Below are 16,772 nucleotides of genomic sequence, written 5' to 3'. Positions count from 1 at the left end.
ATGGTGAACTGAGTGCTGCCTAGCGCCAATGCAGATATCCTTGCGCCATGGTGCCAGGGTACCTGCGTTACAGGCAGGATTATTTTTGTGAAGGAAGGTGCACCATCCTGCACAAAAACACTTCTCTGATGAATTTTTCTCTTTCTACATGTGCTGCAAAATGCATCACACGTAGAAAGAGGAAATAATGATATTTCTCCTTAAGCTTTTGTTGGGAAGGCATACCATTTTAACACATTCCCAGGTTTACACATCTTTATGAGTCTGGCAATGTGCCAAAATTATTGGGAAGATGCATGGGAAATCATATGCTTCACCCATGGAACACTTTCCCAACGCAGAGTAAAACAAGGCAGCGATTTGTGCTACCTTGTGTTACTCTGCATTTTCTAAGCTACGCAGAGCTGTGCAAGGTGGCTTCGTAAATCTCACTTAGGCTCCTGTGTTGCCTTGCATCACCTTACATGAGGAAGGGCAACACACTGGCTTTGTAAATCTGTCTGACAATGTTTTAAAAAAGCAATGAACCCACTACCCAAAAGTTAACTTGGACCACTATCCACAGAACAATTATTGTTTTAAGATGCCAAAAAGGGTTCCAAAATCAAACTTCCTGTGTTCAGTAAAAAGGGAACTGGGAATGTGATGTTGACAACACAGAGAGGAAAACAAATGATAAAGTATACACATAGACAACAAATTAAATAATTTGGGTGCCCAGATTAGTGGTATACCATTGTACATTCTGAGACCTATAATTACGTAAACAAAGACATAAAGTACAGACATTTAGGGGGTAATGCATAACTCTACATAATAAAAATTCAGATTGGATTAGAATTACTACAAATTATATTCCATTTAACACTTCTTTATAGTTTCAAAGAGCTTGAAACAGATGTTGTTTATACAACTCTCTATTGGACACAGGGCTTTAAATGGAGCTGGGACCTCTGGGTCTCAGACCCGGCAGTAATTAAACATTAACACTGAAAATGGCCCCTATTAGGAACTATATACATGTCACTGACAGACAGGGCAACTGGAATTATTTGATTCTGCGGATTTGCTGCACGTGCCGCATAATCCATCATCTGCTGCACAATCTGCAGATTAAAAAAAATATATAATCTCGCTCAAACGGATCAAAAGTTACTAAAAACATAGCGACACTAGTTACTGCACAGTGAATGGCCCTAGCAAAGGCTTACTGCTCATCTTTCAGTTGCTTATTGCTTGATTGGGGTATTGAACAGGTACTAATAAGGTTACATTTTTCCCAGTGTTAGCATGTGAAAAAATTTCAAAATAATAAAGCAATACTATTGCAAACGGTGCCAGATTATGCTGCACAATTTGCCCCTTTTTACAGCATAAATTGATAAACCCACATGCAATTTTGGTCCTTCCCTGCTGCAAAATTCCAGCGTCCTTGCTAACAGGCAAAAATGCTGATCGTTTTCTGAGCAATGACTGTAAAAACCATTGGGGTAATCTATGTCAATGATGTAGTTCCTGTTTACATTTCACCTTTTACTTTATTGACTTTCCTATCAGTGTTTGCTTTTTTCAGGATGATGTGTTTCTGTAGGTTTTTGTTCATGCAGCAAAATTCTCTTGTGTAGTGTGTGCTTTGAACTTAGACGCTTCAAGGTGACTGAGTTCAGATTTTGAGTGAGTGTTTAAAATGGTCAACAATTCAGAGCACCGGAGTTGAGGCTGGAGAGAATGTGAGTTTCTGACAGTGTTTGTCTGTGGGTCATTAAGTAAAAGGAAATGCACTGCTTACGGGGGTATGGGTGTGTTTTGTGTGTTTGTGGGATGGCCTAGTCAAGGAGATACAAGGAAGTAAATGCAGGAGAGAGCGAAAAAATGGTGCTGAACAGGAAAGAGATGAGGTGTCAGATATGCATATTGAAGGTTTCAAAAAGATGTGAAGAGAAAAGCGGTGCAATTCTCGAACACATTTTTCAGAGGAACGCAGAGTGAAGGATAAAACAGGAGTGACACTGGGACACTCTGAAAACTATGACACCTTCCACAGACCTTAGTGATGTTTAATCGATCTCAAATGTTCGTAACTGAAACACTTTCAATTCTCATTATTCACAACAAAATGTATCTGATACTGCGAACAAGCATTGACAAAGCTAATAGGTTTAGCTTGTGTAAGGTGCATGCCTGTTGTTGTGTAACCTATCCACGGTCGGACTGGCATGTAGAGCAACAAGGCGGTTCTCGATGGGCTGGTCTGATAGAACTGTGTATGGGCTGCTTTTTTGGGCTGTTTGAGGGCTTTTTATGGTCTGCTGAGCCTGTTTTTTTATAGACGTGTTTTATTGATTTTCAATTATACAGACTTAAACATAATGAGTTGCATAGCCATCCATGCACCCCCCGTCCCCCTTAACCACATCCTATGCATCCTATGATGTGCCTTCAGATATGATGGGTGTATCTCTAGGTATGAATAACAGTCCAAAACAGCCCCACCCCTTGGCCCAGATCTGCCGTTGTTTGTGGGGACAGTCTCTGGCAGTATATATATATTCCTCCTGCTTTGAGCAGCAGTCTTCTCCTGCCTTCCATTCAGATATCGTAGGAGGGCTTTGGGATATCCCCTTAAGCGCAGTATCTCTTTTAGCAACCATTGTTGCCAGACCCACCACTGCGCAATCTCCCTGGAGACCCCCAATGTCTTCCAGCATACCTAACAGGGCCTTCTTGGGTGTCAAGTCAATGGACCGCTCAAGGATTCGGCAAAGAGTTCTGGCAATTAGCCTCCAGTATTGAGTCACCTATGGGAGTTGCCATACCATATGAAAGAATTTGGCTTTCGAACTTGAACATCAGGTACAGTTAGTCTCCGAGAGGATCAGTGGCAGCTGGTGAACTTTGATGGTGGTGGGGCATAGGACCAAGCCCTGAGTTGCACAGTGTGAGCAAGTGCAGCGAGTGCTCACAGCTGTGGTAGGGGAGGTTCATGGGGAACCTTCTTCTGAGAAAACAATGGAATGAAGTAGTGCATATTTTAGCAGAATGTCTAAAATAAATGATCACACAGCCCCCATTATACCATTTCTCAGAATAGTGCCATGCATGGGTCATGCGTACAGTGCCCATATATGCTGTCCCTGTTTTGTGCAGTGAACCTCCCTCTACCATATCACTTGGTGACTTGCATGGACAGAACAACACAAATGGGAATGGAGTGTACAATGAGGAAGGAGATTTATACTGGTGTGGCTGTAAAGGGTTTAAGAGATAGTGCCGCTATTTCTCTTCTGTGCGCTCAGAGCTCTTCTCTTACATTCCTTCTCTTTCTCTATACCTCTCTTTCTGTATATGCCTATAACTCCGCCTACTAGTTATTTCCATTCTTTTTCCTCTCTCTCCACATCCCTCTCCTTCTCCCTCTCTTCTTTGTTTTCCCCCCTAATTTTCCTTACTCAATCAATTGCTCGCCCACCTACTCCATCATGTCTTCCCTTTAATGGTCCTTCTTCCCATCCTCTTAGCTCAAAAAATTCAAGGTATCCCATGTTATTTAAGTTTAAACGTTTAAACTACAAAATATAAGTTATTAGCACCAGGATAGGCACAACTTCAGATCTATGCCACTCCCTCCCTTCTTTCTGACCTTCTGACCTTCAATACATATCTTCTGGCTCCTGCAGATTCTTTATTGTGTAAGACATCTCCTATCCCTCTATGCATTTATTTTCTTTAACTCACTTTAATCTTCCATTACCCATCTTCCTCTTCGCCCCTTTCTCACTTCTTCATGCTCCCTCTTGCGCTCATTTCCTCACCCCCATTTGCTTACTCTTCCCTCTAGCCTTCTCCCTCTGTTCCAGTGGCCTTCTTCTCTTAGAGTTTTCAAATGGCCCCATGTGAGGTGGAAGCATCTCTCTGGAGAAGAACCTGAGACAGGCACTAGGAGAAAACACCAAACTCAAGTTATCAGATATGGTCTACCCATCACCTCTCAATTGCTGAGTTACAATTTTAACTATGCGAAGAAAGCACTCTGCAGCAAATGCAAGTAAGGTGGAATGTATCTGTGCATTTGTCTGGAGTTGATTTAGGCACATTCGACCTGTCCCCACTGGGCTGTAACTACAAGCAGTGACCTTTGGAAATTATAATGACACTGCTGCAAAAATGCTTTGGGAAGAAGCTGCGTAACTTTTATCAGATTACAGTGTGTTGTGAAAAGTGCTCTCATTTCCCTTTGAAATGTCACAACAGGTCACTGGATTGGGCATCTAGTGCAGTGATGTGCCTACAACTAGGAGTGGCAAATTTGAATCACTCCCATGCAGACTCAGCTATTCAGCCTTGTAGGTCAGATAAAATGAGTTTCATATTTCCCTATACTAATTTCCCACTAATCCTGTTTGGGTTCCAGAGTAGGGTACTACCTGCCAAAAAGCGCTTCAACACTTCATCAGGGGTAGCAAGCGCTATATAAGTGCAAACCTTTTCCCTCTTCTATCCCTTGTCACGATTCACCCCCTGTGCTCTCGTTCCCACCACCATGGGGCCGAATTGCGGGGTTTTCCAGTATTCTAAAATGCTTCCAGACACTCCCCTGTATGTGTATCCTGACTTCCAGGTATTTGGACATCATTTAGGAATTGACAATCATTCCCAATCCATGCCTTTTTTTTTAAAAGCCAGTCTGCTCATGCTGGAAACTCCATTACCTATAATCCCCTGCTCAATGCTTTGTCTCCACCCCTGCAAGCCAAGGATGGGTGGAGGAATTCAGCTCACCTGTAGATGGCTACTGCTAGCCTGCTCACACCTGATGCGCATGAATACTGTGAGCTCTTATACGCCCCAGCTCCCTTCAGCCCAGTGTTGGTCATTGTAGCTGTTTTCCGGTGAGACCGATCCTTGTTTCCTGAGCTTTTGATACTCCTTGATTCCTGAGCTATAGTTAATCCTTGTTCCTTGATTCCTGAGCTATAGCTATTCCTTGTGCCTGAATTAGCACTGCCTGCTGTGCTACCTTGTTTCCTGAGCTATAGTTAGTATTTGTTCCTGCTGCTTGCAGTGCTCTCTTGACCCCTTTTTTCCTCAGCTGTAGCTATTTCCTGTTTCCTTGAACCAGTACTGCCTGAAGTGGTACCTTGACTACTAAAACTTTAGTAATTCTCTGTTCCTGAACCAGCACTGCCTGCAGTGCTACCTAGACTCCCGGAGCTTTGGTAATTTTCCTGTTCCTGAACCAGCACTGCCTGCAGTGCCACCTAGACTCCCGAAGCTTTGGTAATTTTCCTGTTCCTGAACTAGCACTGCCTGCAGTGCTACCTTGACTCCTGAAGCTTTAAAAATTCCCTGTTCCTGAACCAGCACTGCCTGCAGTGCTACCTTGACTCCTGACCCTTAGCTCCATTCTTGTTCCTGCCCCAGCACTGCCTTCCATGCTCCTTTGTTTTCTTGATTCCTGAACCTGCACTATTCTAGTATACCCTTGCAGCCTCCCCTTCTGTATATCCTTTATCAGTCCCTGCCTTTCTTCCCATTTCCTTGGTTCCAGTTCTAGTTTGCTGTCTTTCTATTCTGCTGCCTTGCTTGTGTTGCCTTGTATGTTTGTTACTTGTTTTCTGCCAAGTGTGCCCTGTGATTTCCTTCCTTTCCTGTTAAGCACTCCTCCTTGCTAGCTCCTTGTCTATTGTGCTTGTGTTTAGTTCTACCCCCTTGCTGTTACTGCCTTGCATGTTCCTGTTTCATCGCCAGGATCCGTGGGGAAGCTGACTACCTAGTTGGTGTTTCTTGTTCACTGTGAGTATTGTCTTTGAGTTACAGTTATAACATCACCATAGGCATAAGCTCCACAGACCCTGCCTTTGCGTGCATATCTAATATGTGGTAATATTCAGTCAGTATCTGAAGCAGCAATTGTGGTTGAGGAACCAACTGAGCTCCAGTCTTACCGTGTGGAGTGCTTTACCCCACATTCCCTTTATTGTTAATGTTGTATTATATATATGTCTTGCAGGTCCGTCCTGGGTATAGTTAGTCTGAATGCTAAATTGCCTTGAGAGTGTCCTTCCTTTCTGAGTCTTAGCCATCTTGTACAGGTTTCCCCTTTGAATCCCTTTTACTCCTCTGACTCCTTGTGTGATCCTGGGCAGCGCAGTACCACTCTTTCTGTGCACTGTACGTTTTCTACCCAGTCCTTGCTCAAGTCCCTGACTGTGTTCCCGACATAGTCCCGGACAGTCCCTGACATCCCTCAACTATCCTTCTCAATCCATATAACAGACTAACATGTCCACCGCTCAAATTAATTTCATATTTCCCTAGACAAATTCTCCACTAATCCTTTTTTGGTCGGGAATAGCGTGCTACTCGCCGAAAAGCACTTCAATAACTCATCAGGGGTAGCAAGCGCATTATAAATGCAAACATTTTCCCTCTTCTATCCCTCCACTATCCTTCTCAATCTAATTAACAAACTCACATAGCCACTGCTCAAATTAACTTAATATTTCACTATACTAATTCACCACTAATCCTTTATTGGTTCCGGATTAGCGTGCTACTCGCCGAAAAAGTGCTTTGACACCTCGTCAGGGGTAGTAAGCTCTATATAAATTCAATTACAATTAAATCAGGTGTCAACAACGCCTAATATCAGGTAATTGAGTGCGTTACGTGGTTTGAAAGTCCTAAAATCAGAGTTTTTCAGTTCTAAGATTAAAGATAAGGGAGAAAAGAGGCTGCTATAACTATGTTCTGACACTTTTGAATTACAGGCATTTATTTAGTTGGAGATGTAAATAGCATTTGTTTGGGTGTTAGCCATTTCCCTCATCTGACTTCAAGGTCTGAAATAAAGAGGAAAAAGAGAGGGTGAGGTATAGCAATACCATACTGGCTTGTCACAGAAATAGAATTGTTAGATGCAGCACTGCTGATACGAACCGCATTTCAGATAGACCAACAGTTTTTAAGCCCCAAATATGTGCTCAAGAGCAGTAAACTAGAAAAAACACCAGCCGGCCGCATACACCAAAGCTCATTTAACAGTATAGTTTAAAACGAAAACGAAAGCTAAACATAAAATTGGTTAGAAGGTTTTTAAAGTCGAATGTGGGATTTGGCAACACAAAGGAGGAAACTATAGAAATGTGAATTAAAAAAACATTGTGAGGAAAGGAAAATTTAGCAAGTGATGACAATGCTGCTAACGTGCCAGCAGCACAGCCCTATAAATGAGCCGATCATTTCTCCCTTCCATTCATATTTCCTTCTTATAACCCTTTCTTACTACCTTCCTTATCCCTTTCCCCCACCCCCACCTCCCCACACTTCTTTTTTTCTACTTACTTTTTCTTTCCTAACTTTCTTTTCCCTTAGCTCTCCTATCCCTATTCTTTCTCTCTCTAAAATGACAATCACGGGATCAGCAAAATAACGAAACACCGACCACATGCTAGTAAGGCGCAGGGATTGTAAAACACATATAATTCAGTACCGCTAGCATAGAAATTGCTTATATGGAAAGAGGCAGTGCTTTAAATGGGCCGGTACTCACCGTTACTGAGTACCGGCACTTCTTATTTTTATCACCCTGAGTACCGGCACTTCTCTACGGCCGTGGAGAGTACCGGTACTCATGGAGGGTAGGTGCATTGGCCTCTAGTGTTGGTAGCGTGTCTCTTTGTTCAGCCGAATCCCTTTTAAAGCCCCGAGCTGAGCCCCCGCTGAACTATTCAGCGGGGGCTTATTTGCATGATATCCCAGTGTTTGCCGTCATGCTGTGTTGCAAGGAATCGAGGCAACCCAGTGACAGCAGAAAGAGAAAAGCCATGGGAGGTTAAAAGGGCTTTAGTCCCCACCTGATTCTTTTGTGTGAGTGTCTGCTTATGTGGGTCTGTTTGCCTGCTTGTGTGTGTGTGTTTTTGTGAGAAATATTTACAAAATGAGGAAAGGTTAAAATATCACTGTTTGAATTTCATTTTGTATAAGGAATTAACCTGATTTGTTTATAAAAAGACATTTCTGGGTGTGTGTATGTAATGCAGCTAGTATATAAGCCGATAAACTTCGCATGTCTGGCATTAAGCCCCGTCCCTAGCCCCGCCCACTCGCCACATTTAAATGAGTACCTACACTATATTTTCCTCATTTAAAGCACTGGAAAGAGGCATTTAAAATTACCCATCAAGATTCTTTTTCAAAATTACATTTTGGGATGGACAAAACCTCAGTTATTTTCACAAAAGAAAATACATAGTTCCCCAAAAATGGGTGTGCATTGTACTTCATGTCCAGTAAATTTAAAGGGGCTGTGACAGGAGCATCATAGCTAATGTCTGAGCACCGCCTCCCTCTTTGTAGACTATAATTCGAGCATGCAAGCGTGCCTTCGAGCTTCGGTGGCTGTGTGGCACAGGGGGCAACCACTCTCGTCAGATACGGCACGCATGGAGTTCGTAGAGACATCAGATGGAATCATGAGAGATTCATAGAGACAACTTCCAAAATTGTCTTCAGCCCCCTTGTCCATGCGGACTGCTCCTGCTCTGCTCCTAAACATTCTATGAGCACTCCTCACCTGATGAGCAAAGTCTCTCACCTCCCCCAAAATACCTCAAAGTTTTTGATGATCAGAGGCAACAATGTGGGGTCAATGTGTTTACAAAGGGCCAAGGCAAACGGCCTATGTTGCTACGGAAAAACATAGATCCGGGGAAACACATAATGAAAGTAGCACCAGGAAGGCACTTAAAACAAGCATTGGCATAGCCAATAGGTCTCGCCTTTGGGACCTTATAAGTGTTTAGCTATGCAACAGTTGCATAACTAAATACTTATAAGGTCTCAAAAGCGAGACCTATTGGCTATGCAAAGCGGCCGTGAAAGTGATCACGAAAACGATCAAACATCAAAGCGGCCGTGTGGACACCAAAGTGAAAGTAATCGTGGTAAAGCGCGGCGCGCGTGCGCCCGCGCACATGCACTGTAGCTCTAGGCTGGCCTGGTAGCACTTTTTGGAGCCCTCTCAATAAGTCTCGCCAGACCAGCGCATACGCTGGGTCAGGCGAGACCTAAAAATGAGCAGACAGCAGGCACACTCACTGCATGGTCCATCACGGTCACAGAGAAGCGAACACTCGTGACTTTACCTCGAGGCGTGCATGAGAGTTCACCACCTCGGACCTCCAGTCCCACCCCTGTGACTCCTGAGCCAATCTAGATGCTACTCTCTTGCTGTAAACAGCATGAGTGTAGCATGAGGATTGGTTGGGTCCGGGGCTGCTAACACTCCTTTGGAGACTTGGGGGCTGTAGCCCCCCTCCCCGGGTTTCCAGCATTGCGGGTAGGCGAGGTTTCAAGTGTTCATTTTGGGCTGGTCACAGCAAGGCACCTGTCCAATCAGACAAGCGCACTTCACCCCAAAAAGGCCCGGGTCCAGCTGAACCTCTGTCATTTAACCATTCAAGCTTCACCCCCCTACCCATGTTCGACTCTGCCTGTACTCACCTGATTCTACTTTGCAAAACGGCAAACTTTGCAAGGGCCATGCCACACACTGCTGTGGCAAATAAACAATGGAATCAGCTAGGATTCGGAATCATGTAAATTAATCATTTAATATGGGGGCAGGGGAGCAACGCCCCCAGCACCAATAAAGAAACCGCCGCTGGAAAGGATACCTGTGCACCAGAGCCGTTGTGGTGTGAGGTAGGTGAGATGTAAATAGTGTCATTGGATCATCCACAGGTGGGCAGGGATGGCAATTTTGTGAGGAGTGAAACACCCCTCGCCCTTCAGTGCCTTCTGGGTTGCCCACCCAATGCAACCACCTTTGCCCAAGTATCTTGGGGGCATTAAAGAACAGGGAACAGGTAGATCTGGAAGATTCCATGGCTACTAGGCCTGGGCGAAGCACTACGCTACGCTCGCGTAGTTTGCGAAGTTCGCGCTACTTCGCACTACGCGAACTGCACGTAGCACAGTGCGAACACGCGTAGCGTAGTTTTGCGTAGTGCTGCGGTCATTTTTTGCTTGCTCGCGGTCCTCAACGTCAAGTTGGCGACCGCGAGCAAGCAAAATGACATCCCGGCGAGACTTTTTCCTTGTTCGCGATCAGCAACATCAAGTTGGCGATCGCGAGCATGGAAAATAAACCTCCCGGCGAGATTCCCAACGCGAGGTTTCTCATTGCGAGGGGTCGCGTATGTTCGCGACCGCTCGCGATGAGAAACTACCAGTTCGCGTTGAGAAAGCTGCCGCTCGAGTAAAAATCTACACGAGCAGCAGAAAACTACAGCTCGCACTGTGCAAGATGCCATTTTCAATGATTGCACAGTGCCGGTTGCTTGTCCGCACTGTGCAATCATTGAAAACAACATCTTGCACAGTGCGAACATGTTACTACGCAGTTCGCGAAGTGCTACGCGTAGCTCGCGTAGTGCGAACTTCACTTTGCGTAGCTTCGCGAAGTGCTGCTTCGCGAACTACGCCCACCCTTATTTGGCTACTCCGACGGCCCATTAAAAGTTTGGCTTCCAGCTGGCTGAACCCGGGGATGTCGGTAAGGTTAACCTGGTCATGCGCAAGTGCATGATAAAAGCTGTAGATATTTGTGAAATTGAGTGTGTGAGAGCTGAAAGTTGGTTTGTAGCTCGTAAAATTATTTTATGTGTGGTTCGCTCCGGATGACTCCTAGTCTCCTAGTATGTCCCACTTCCGAAAGCCCTCCAGCTGTGCAGTGTGACTCAGTCAGCGGCACCGCCAGAGTGGAGTCTGGTGAGCCAGTTTCTTGTCCCAGCCCAAAAATCAGTTCGGCACATGCCAGATAAGGAAGGTTATCTTAGTGACCTCTATACAGTGAGATGGGATGGGGCTGCCGTGGAAGATATTCATTACATTGACATGGCCGAGGTGGGACAGTTCCAATTGGCATGCTGGGTTGCTCCAGCCTCCATTCATCCAGTCATTGATAACAAGCCGTTGGAACGCTCAGTAATACAATCAACTGTCTGCCTCCCCCTGCCCCCTGTCATAGACTGATCTACAGCATTTGTGGAAGGCTATACATGGGGGACGGTCACCCCACAGGAAAGAGCGGAGCAATGCTGCAACTTCCGTAAACCATGAGTAGGGAATGGGAAATTACAATTTCTGTAATGTATATAGGAAGTGTGGAAGTATAATCATTTGGATGACCGCTATACGTCCCATGATATTCAGGGGGAGTTTGTCCCATATACTTAGGCTGGTTTTAGTTGTGTTGAGAAGGGGGGTGAGTTTGAAGGGTGTCTGGTACAGTTGTTATACGGATGCCTAAGTACTTGAAGCTAAGGTGGCATATAGTGATGTCTGCCTGCCAAGCAGCTGTAGGGGGCGAGAAGTGATTTGCCCCAGTTTACCTGAAGACCAGAGGCCTCCTCAAAAACCTATAGGTTGTCCAAGACCCGGGGGCATAATGTGGGGGGGTCTACGAGAACTAAAAGAATGTTATCAGTGTATATTACAATCCTGTCTTCTATCGCCCCCTCCCAGGTCCACCCCTGCATGTTCCAACAAACAAAAGATTGACGGAATGCTGACAATGCAGACATTCTCCCCCAGTCAAGAGATCTGGGTTAAATCCATCGTTCTTTTGCCCACTACGCCACCCCAGTTTAGACATGGCCATATGCAAATCAGTCTTGACCCTGTGCCTCATGGGAACAGTCCAGCCCGAACTGCCAAGCCATGTCTTTCCTGGACCGGAATCAAGCATCCTAGGACCGGTTTCTGGCTATCAGCCGTCATCAGCCAGGATAGCTTGACTCCAGTGGCGTAGTGAGCATGGGTCCCACGTCTGGGAATACCCATCCCACTTAGGGCGAAAAGCGTTACAACAAACAAATGATGGACGGAATGCTGACAATGCAGACATTCTCCCCCAGTCAAGAGATCTGGGTTAAATCCATCGTTCTTTTGCCCACTACGCCACCCCAGTTTAGACATGGCCATATGCAAATCAGTCTTGACCCTGTGCCTCATGGGAACAGTCCAGCCCGAACTGCCAAGCCATGTCTTTCCTGGACCGGAATCAAGCATCCTAGGACCGGTTTCTGGCTATCAGCCGTCATCAGCCAGGATAGCTTGACTCCAGTGGCGTAGTGAGCATGGGTCCCACGTCTGGGAATACCCATCCCACTTAGGGCGAAAAGCGTTACAACAAACAAATGATGGACGGAATGCTGACAATGCAGACATTCTCCCCCAGTCAAGAGATCTGGGTTAAATCCATCGTTCTTTTGCCCACTACGCCACCCCAGTTTAGACATGGCCATATGCAAATCAGTCTTGACCCTGTGCCTCATGGGAACAGTCCAGCCCGAACTGCCAAGCCATGTCTTTCCTGGACCGGAATCAAGCATCCTAGGACCGGTTTCTGGCTATCAGCCGTCATCAGCCAGGATAGCTTGACTCCAGTGGCGTAGTGAGCATGGGTCCCACGTCTGGGAATACCCATCCCACATGTGGGCACCACAACAAATTATTCTGGTTGGAGGGTTCGATAGAGAGGGCAATAAAGAGTAGGGATAGTTGGCACCCCTGCGTAGTCCCTTGTCTAATTGGAAATGTGCATGATATCACCCCATTTATAAGGTCTTGCGTCACTGATTCTTGGTAGAGGTGGCCGATGTACCTTCAGAAGATCGGGCCAATGAGCATGCCCCGGAGGACTTGGTCCAGGTATGTCCTGTCAACAGTGTCAAAGGCTTTTTCAAAGTCTATGAGCAGGAGTGCAGTGGAGATGGCTGCCACCTGGACGTGGGCAAATCCAGTGTGGAGGCGTCTAATGTAATGGTGAGTATGCAGTTGGGCATGAAGCCACACTGGTCAGGGTGTGTTAATGTTCCAAGGACTTGCTGGAGCCTGCTCGCCAGTGCCTTGGTGAAGATTTTGTCTGTGTTTATAAGAGAGATGGGGCAGTATGAGGCACACCTGTCTGTTGGGTGGCTCAGTTTGATTAGCACCACTATGGTAGCTAAGTCTAGATTGGGTGGGAAGGAGCCCTTCAGCGTCACTTCAGTACAGAATTGGGGGAATGGTATCTCTAAATTTACGATAGTAGTCTTGGGGCAATCTGTTGGGCCTAGAGCCTACCCCATTTTTAGCCCGTTCATCGCAGACGTTATTTTGTCCTTCATAGGCAGGGAGTCTAGATCGACTTGTTCGATTGTGGTGAGGTGTGGTACGGGTATTTTGCCTAGAATGGGGCTAGCTTGCGCCCAGAGGGGGCCTCGATTGGTGAGCATATAATTTTTCATAGTAGTCAGTGAAGGTTCCTGCTATTTCAGTTGGTGTGAGCAGAGGGTAATCGTCTGCTGGGTCCACAATAGAGGGGATCAATCTAGAGATGTCATCCCTGGTGGCTCACCAGTAAAGGAGTTTGTCTCTCTTCTCCCCATACTCATAAATGTGTTGTGTGGATTCCCTTCAGCATTGACGCGCTTCATTAAACTCTAAGTGTTGCAGTGACACTCGAGGTCAAGCTGCAAACGGAGGGAGTCAGAAGTGTTAGAGGCTGGTTCTCTCTCTGATTGCCAGATGTGGGTTTAAAGCTACGGTTTTGAGCATGCCTCTACCCCACCATACCTCCACCCCAGAAGGATCTGCCATCTTGAAACTCCCATAAAAACAAAGAACAACAATGCATTTCGGGGAATTCGAGTTGAACCTCCTCCTGTGTAGGATCAAGTCTATAAGGCTGCTCGGTGTGCCCATCTTGGCTGAGGGTGACTAGGGCCTTATACCGTGCATCACCTCCCTGGTGACTACTCAGCCAGTGGTATGTGGAACTCCGGCTGTTTGTACTACCGCCTTGGGGTAAGCAGGCCAGGGAGAGCAGTGTAACTCCCCTTTGGCCAGAGGTGTGCCTGTATGCTGAGGGATGGGAGCAGGACCAAGGAGCTGAAACCCGCCCAATTCTTCTGTACCAAACTTGATGGTACGTACCCCTCTGATATAAATACAAGAGCCTTGGTGGCTCATCAATCTGTGGTCCATTTTGCCCGTACTGACCATGGGAGAAAGACAAGGCCTTAACTACACACGCTTAAGCCAGAATTACAAATATACCACCAACTTCATGGAAGTCACCAAACAGCATGATGAACCCCACTAAAACCACAAACCCCTAGTTGCCACAGAGGTTACAGAAATCCTGAAGGCCTTGGCAAGCAGTGGAGACCAAAATTAGGGAGGTGGAGGTGGATGCAAAAGCTCCTCAAGGTGGCAGGTAGAGTCATGCAAGTGGAGGACAAGGTCTCTAACCTGAAGGACGATAGGACCTAACTTAGGGCGATGGTGGCAGTACTGACTTATTCCACTTGCACCTTGGAGGCTAGCACAGAGAATGCCGAAAACCACTCCAGGAGCAACAACCTTCGCTTCATGGGATTTCCAGAGGGCATTGAAATGCCCCACTCAGAAACCTTCCTAGAGACTTGGCTCAAATCCTGGGTCCCAGAGGGGGCCTTCAACCCATGGTTAGTGGTGTAGTGAGCACACCGGCACTGAAGCAGCACCACTCCCCGGGCACGTACCCATGCCCTATGATTGCCAAAATCCTAAATTACGGAAATCAAAACGCTGTTCTACAAGCAGCATGCACCCGGAGGAAAATATTCTTCCAATCTGCCCAGGTTATGACTTTCTCTGACTACACGAGGACAGTCCAGAAACAACACAAATCATTTGACACAGTTAAAATTCTTCAACATCCCCGAGAAGGCCTGGGATTGGGTGGTTCAAAAGTGAGTAATGCGCTGCTACGAACCTCTTGATCCAGTCAACAGGGAGGACCCAGGGTTCAGGGATATCAACCTGCCCAAGCCACGCCAGCAGTCCAAGTCCTGTAGGGGGCTGTGGTCCAGGCAGATGCTCCCCTCATTCCTCTGACACCGACCGCGATCATTCCGGACCAGGAGAACAACTTCACCACTATCCCTCTGAAACCCCACAAGACTCACGAAACCCAAACCGTAGTTCCCTCAGATGTGGAGGAGTACCCACGGTGATGGAGTTGCGGTGGTGATGATTTTGAAGATGGGCTTCGAGCCCAACCGCCAATTCTGTGGATGGGGAAGGTCCAGGAAGATGCGTTGACCCGTCCCACTCACCACTGAAGGGATGGGTCAGCTCATGCAGCTAGGAGGAAGTACTTCGGTAGTGGTTCGCACCAATGTCCACTGTGGGCTCTCAGTGGGTCACCTCGGGTGCCAGCCAGACCCACCACCGAAAAATAGTTCCTCAGCATGAGTCCATCTCCCCAAGGCCAGAGCAAAGAAGGCGTGAAACTGCAACCCCACCGTACACCACTCTTTGACCTAGCCGCACTACACACTCAGCGCAGGCCCTGCCAACAAGGACCACACCGGAGGCCCAGTCGCTCCATGGGTGGGCCCCCATGCCAGTCAGTGTCCACGAGGAGCAGTCGAGAGACAGCCGCTCTGAAACGGCAGTCTCTGAGCCGTGGAGCGCCACAGTTAGGCCACCGCACAAGCACCCAGAACAGCATTGTGTTGCCCAGCAGGCTGAGGGCTGTGCTCCCGCTGGCAACTGGCAATCTCATAGCACCCCCATGGCACCGGGGTTCTGCAGCGGTCGAGCTGAGACACCAGGTCAGGTCCAGTCGAGCATGGGCGACGGGATAGCAGCAGATGGTGTAAGAGGTCCAGGAGCGTTTTAGAATGCGTCCGTCATCTTGACCACTGTAGCCACGCCCCCTGCTAGCTCTGTTTTTGCCATTGATTTCCCTGAGATTAAAACAAACATTGAGTGCAGCAAGCTCTAATCAATGCAGTCTTCCATTCTTAGCAAAACACTTATAGAGTGTGTCTTTACAAGTTCAAAATAGCCCCAATTTGCAACCGTGGGCCACTTTTTAGGTCAAGCCTGCGTGAGTATGCTGTGACTGCTCCTGCTTGCAAGAGTTTTATTTTCAATAAAGGACTTTGATCCAGCCTGCTGCTTACCACAGATTGACTCCAGTGCTGCTCTTCTTTGCTGCCTCCTAATTGGTTAGCCCAGCCAATATGTCACTTCTTTTCCTATATGAGGAGCACAGAGCAAGCACAGATTAATTCCACTTGATTAGTGCCTGTACGCTGTGATGCAGGGACAATTTCTCCTACCCCCCACCCATTCCCGTTCTGGTGCTGTGCTTCAGAAAAATCTATTTGGACTATATTTTTTTAGGGGGGGATTCAGATCGTCATGTTTTGTGCAACATTTGTTTTTTTCGTTTTGTATCTGCATGTTCTCCCCCATGCCACATTCTTGCTTATCCCACCCCCCAATTACTCTCCTTACACTGTTGCTTGCTCCCTTCTGTGCCCTGTCGCTGCTTGCTCTGTACGTCTACCACCATCATAGGGTGTTACATGCTCCTTCCCTCCCCTGTTGCTCACCCTTTCCTCCATTCCTCATGTTTCTTGTTATTCTTGTTTTTCTCGTTTCTTCTTCGTCAGTAATCGAGTCCTCTTTGTTTTTTTCATGTAAGTGACAAGAAAGAGAGGGAGACTTCCACCGCCTCCTCCACTGGAGTGAGCAGTGCCAGAGGCAGGGGAAAGGGTCCCTTGTAAAACTTCATAAGTGCAACTCAAACCGTGTGCACCTTTTGAAATACTGGAATCCAAGCGTTCAGTGCACGTCTGAACTCACAACACACAATCCCTCATCATAATAATAATTCCTATTTGTAAAGCGAAAACAGATCACCCATTAAGGATTGAAGGCACTGG

At 46.7% G+C, this 16,772-nt stretch overlaps 1 protein-coding gene across 3 annotated transcripts in view; it reads right to left on the bottom strand.

Moving 5' to 3' along the window:
* Nucleotides 1-16,772, bottom strand: part of SLC16A14 (solute carrier family 16 member 14) — a 170,629-nt gene that overhangs the window by 147,440 nt on the left and 6,417 nt on the right. The gene's annotated exons all lie outside the window — the stretch shown is intronic.

This window comes from Triturus cristatus, chromosome 11 (assembly GCF_964204655.1).
Source record: "Triturus cristatus chromosome 11, aTriCri1.1, whole genome shotgun sequence".
Lineage (NCBI taxonomy): Eukaryota > Metazoa > Chordata > Amphibia > Caudata > Salamandridae > Triturus > Triturus cristatus.
Note: the sequence above shows the minus strand (reverse complement) of the source record. Positions and strands in the feature narration are given on the sequence as shown.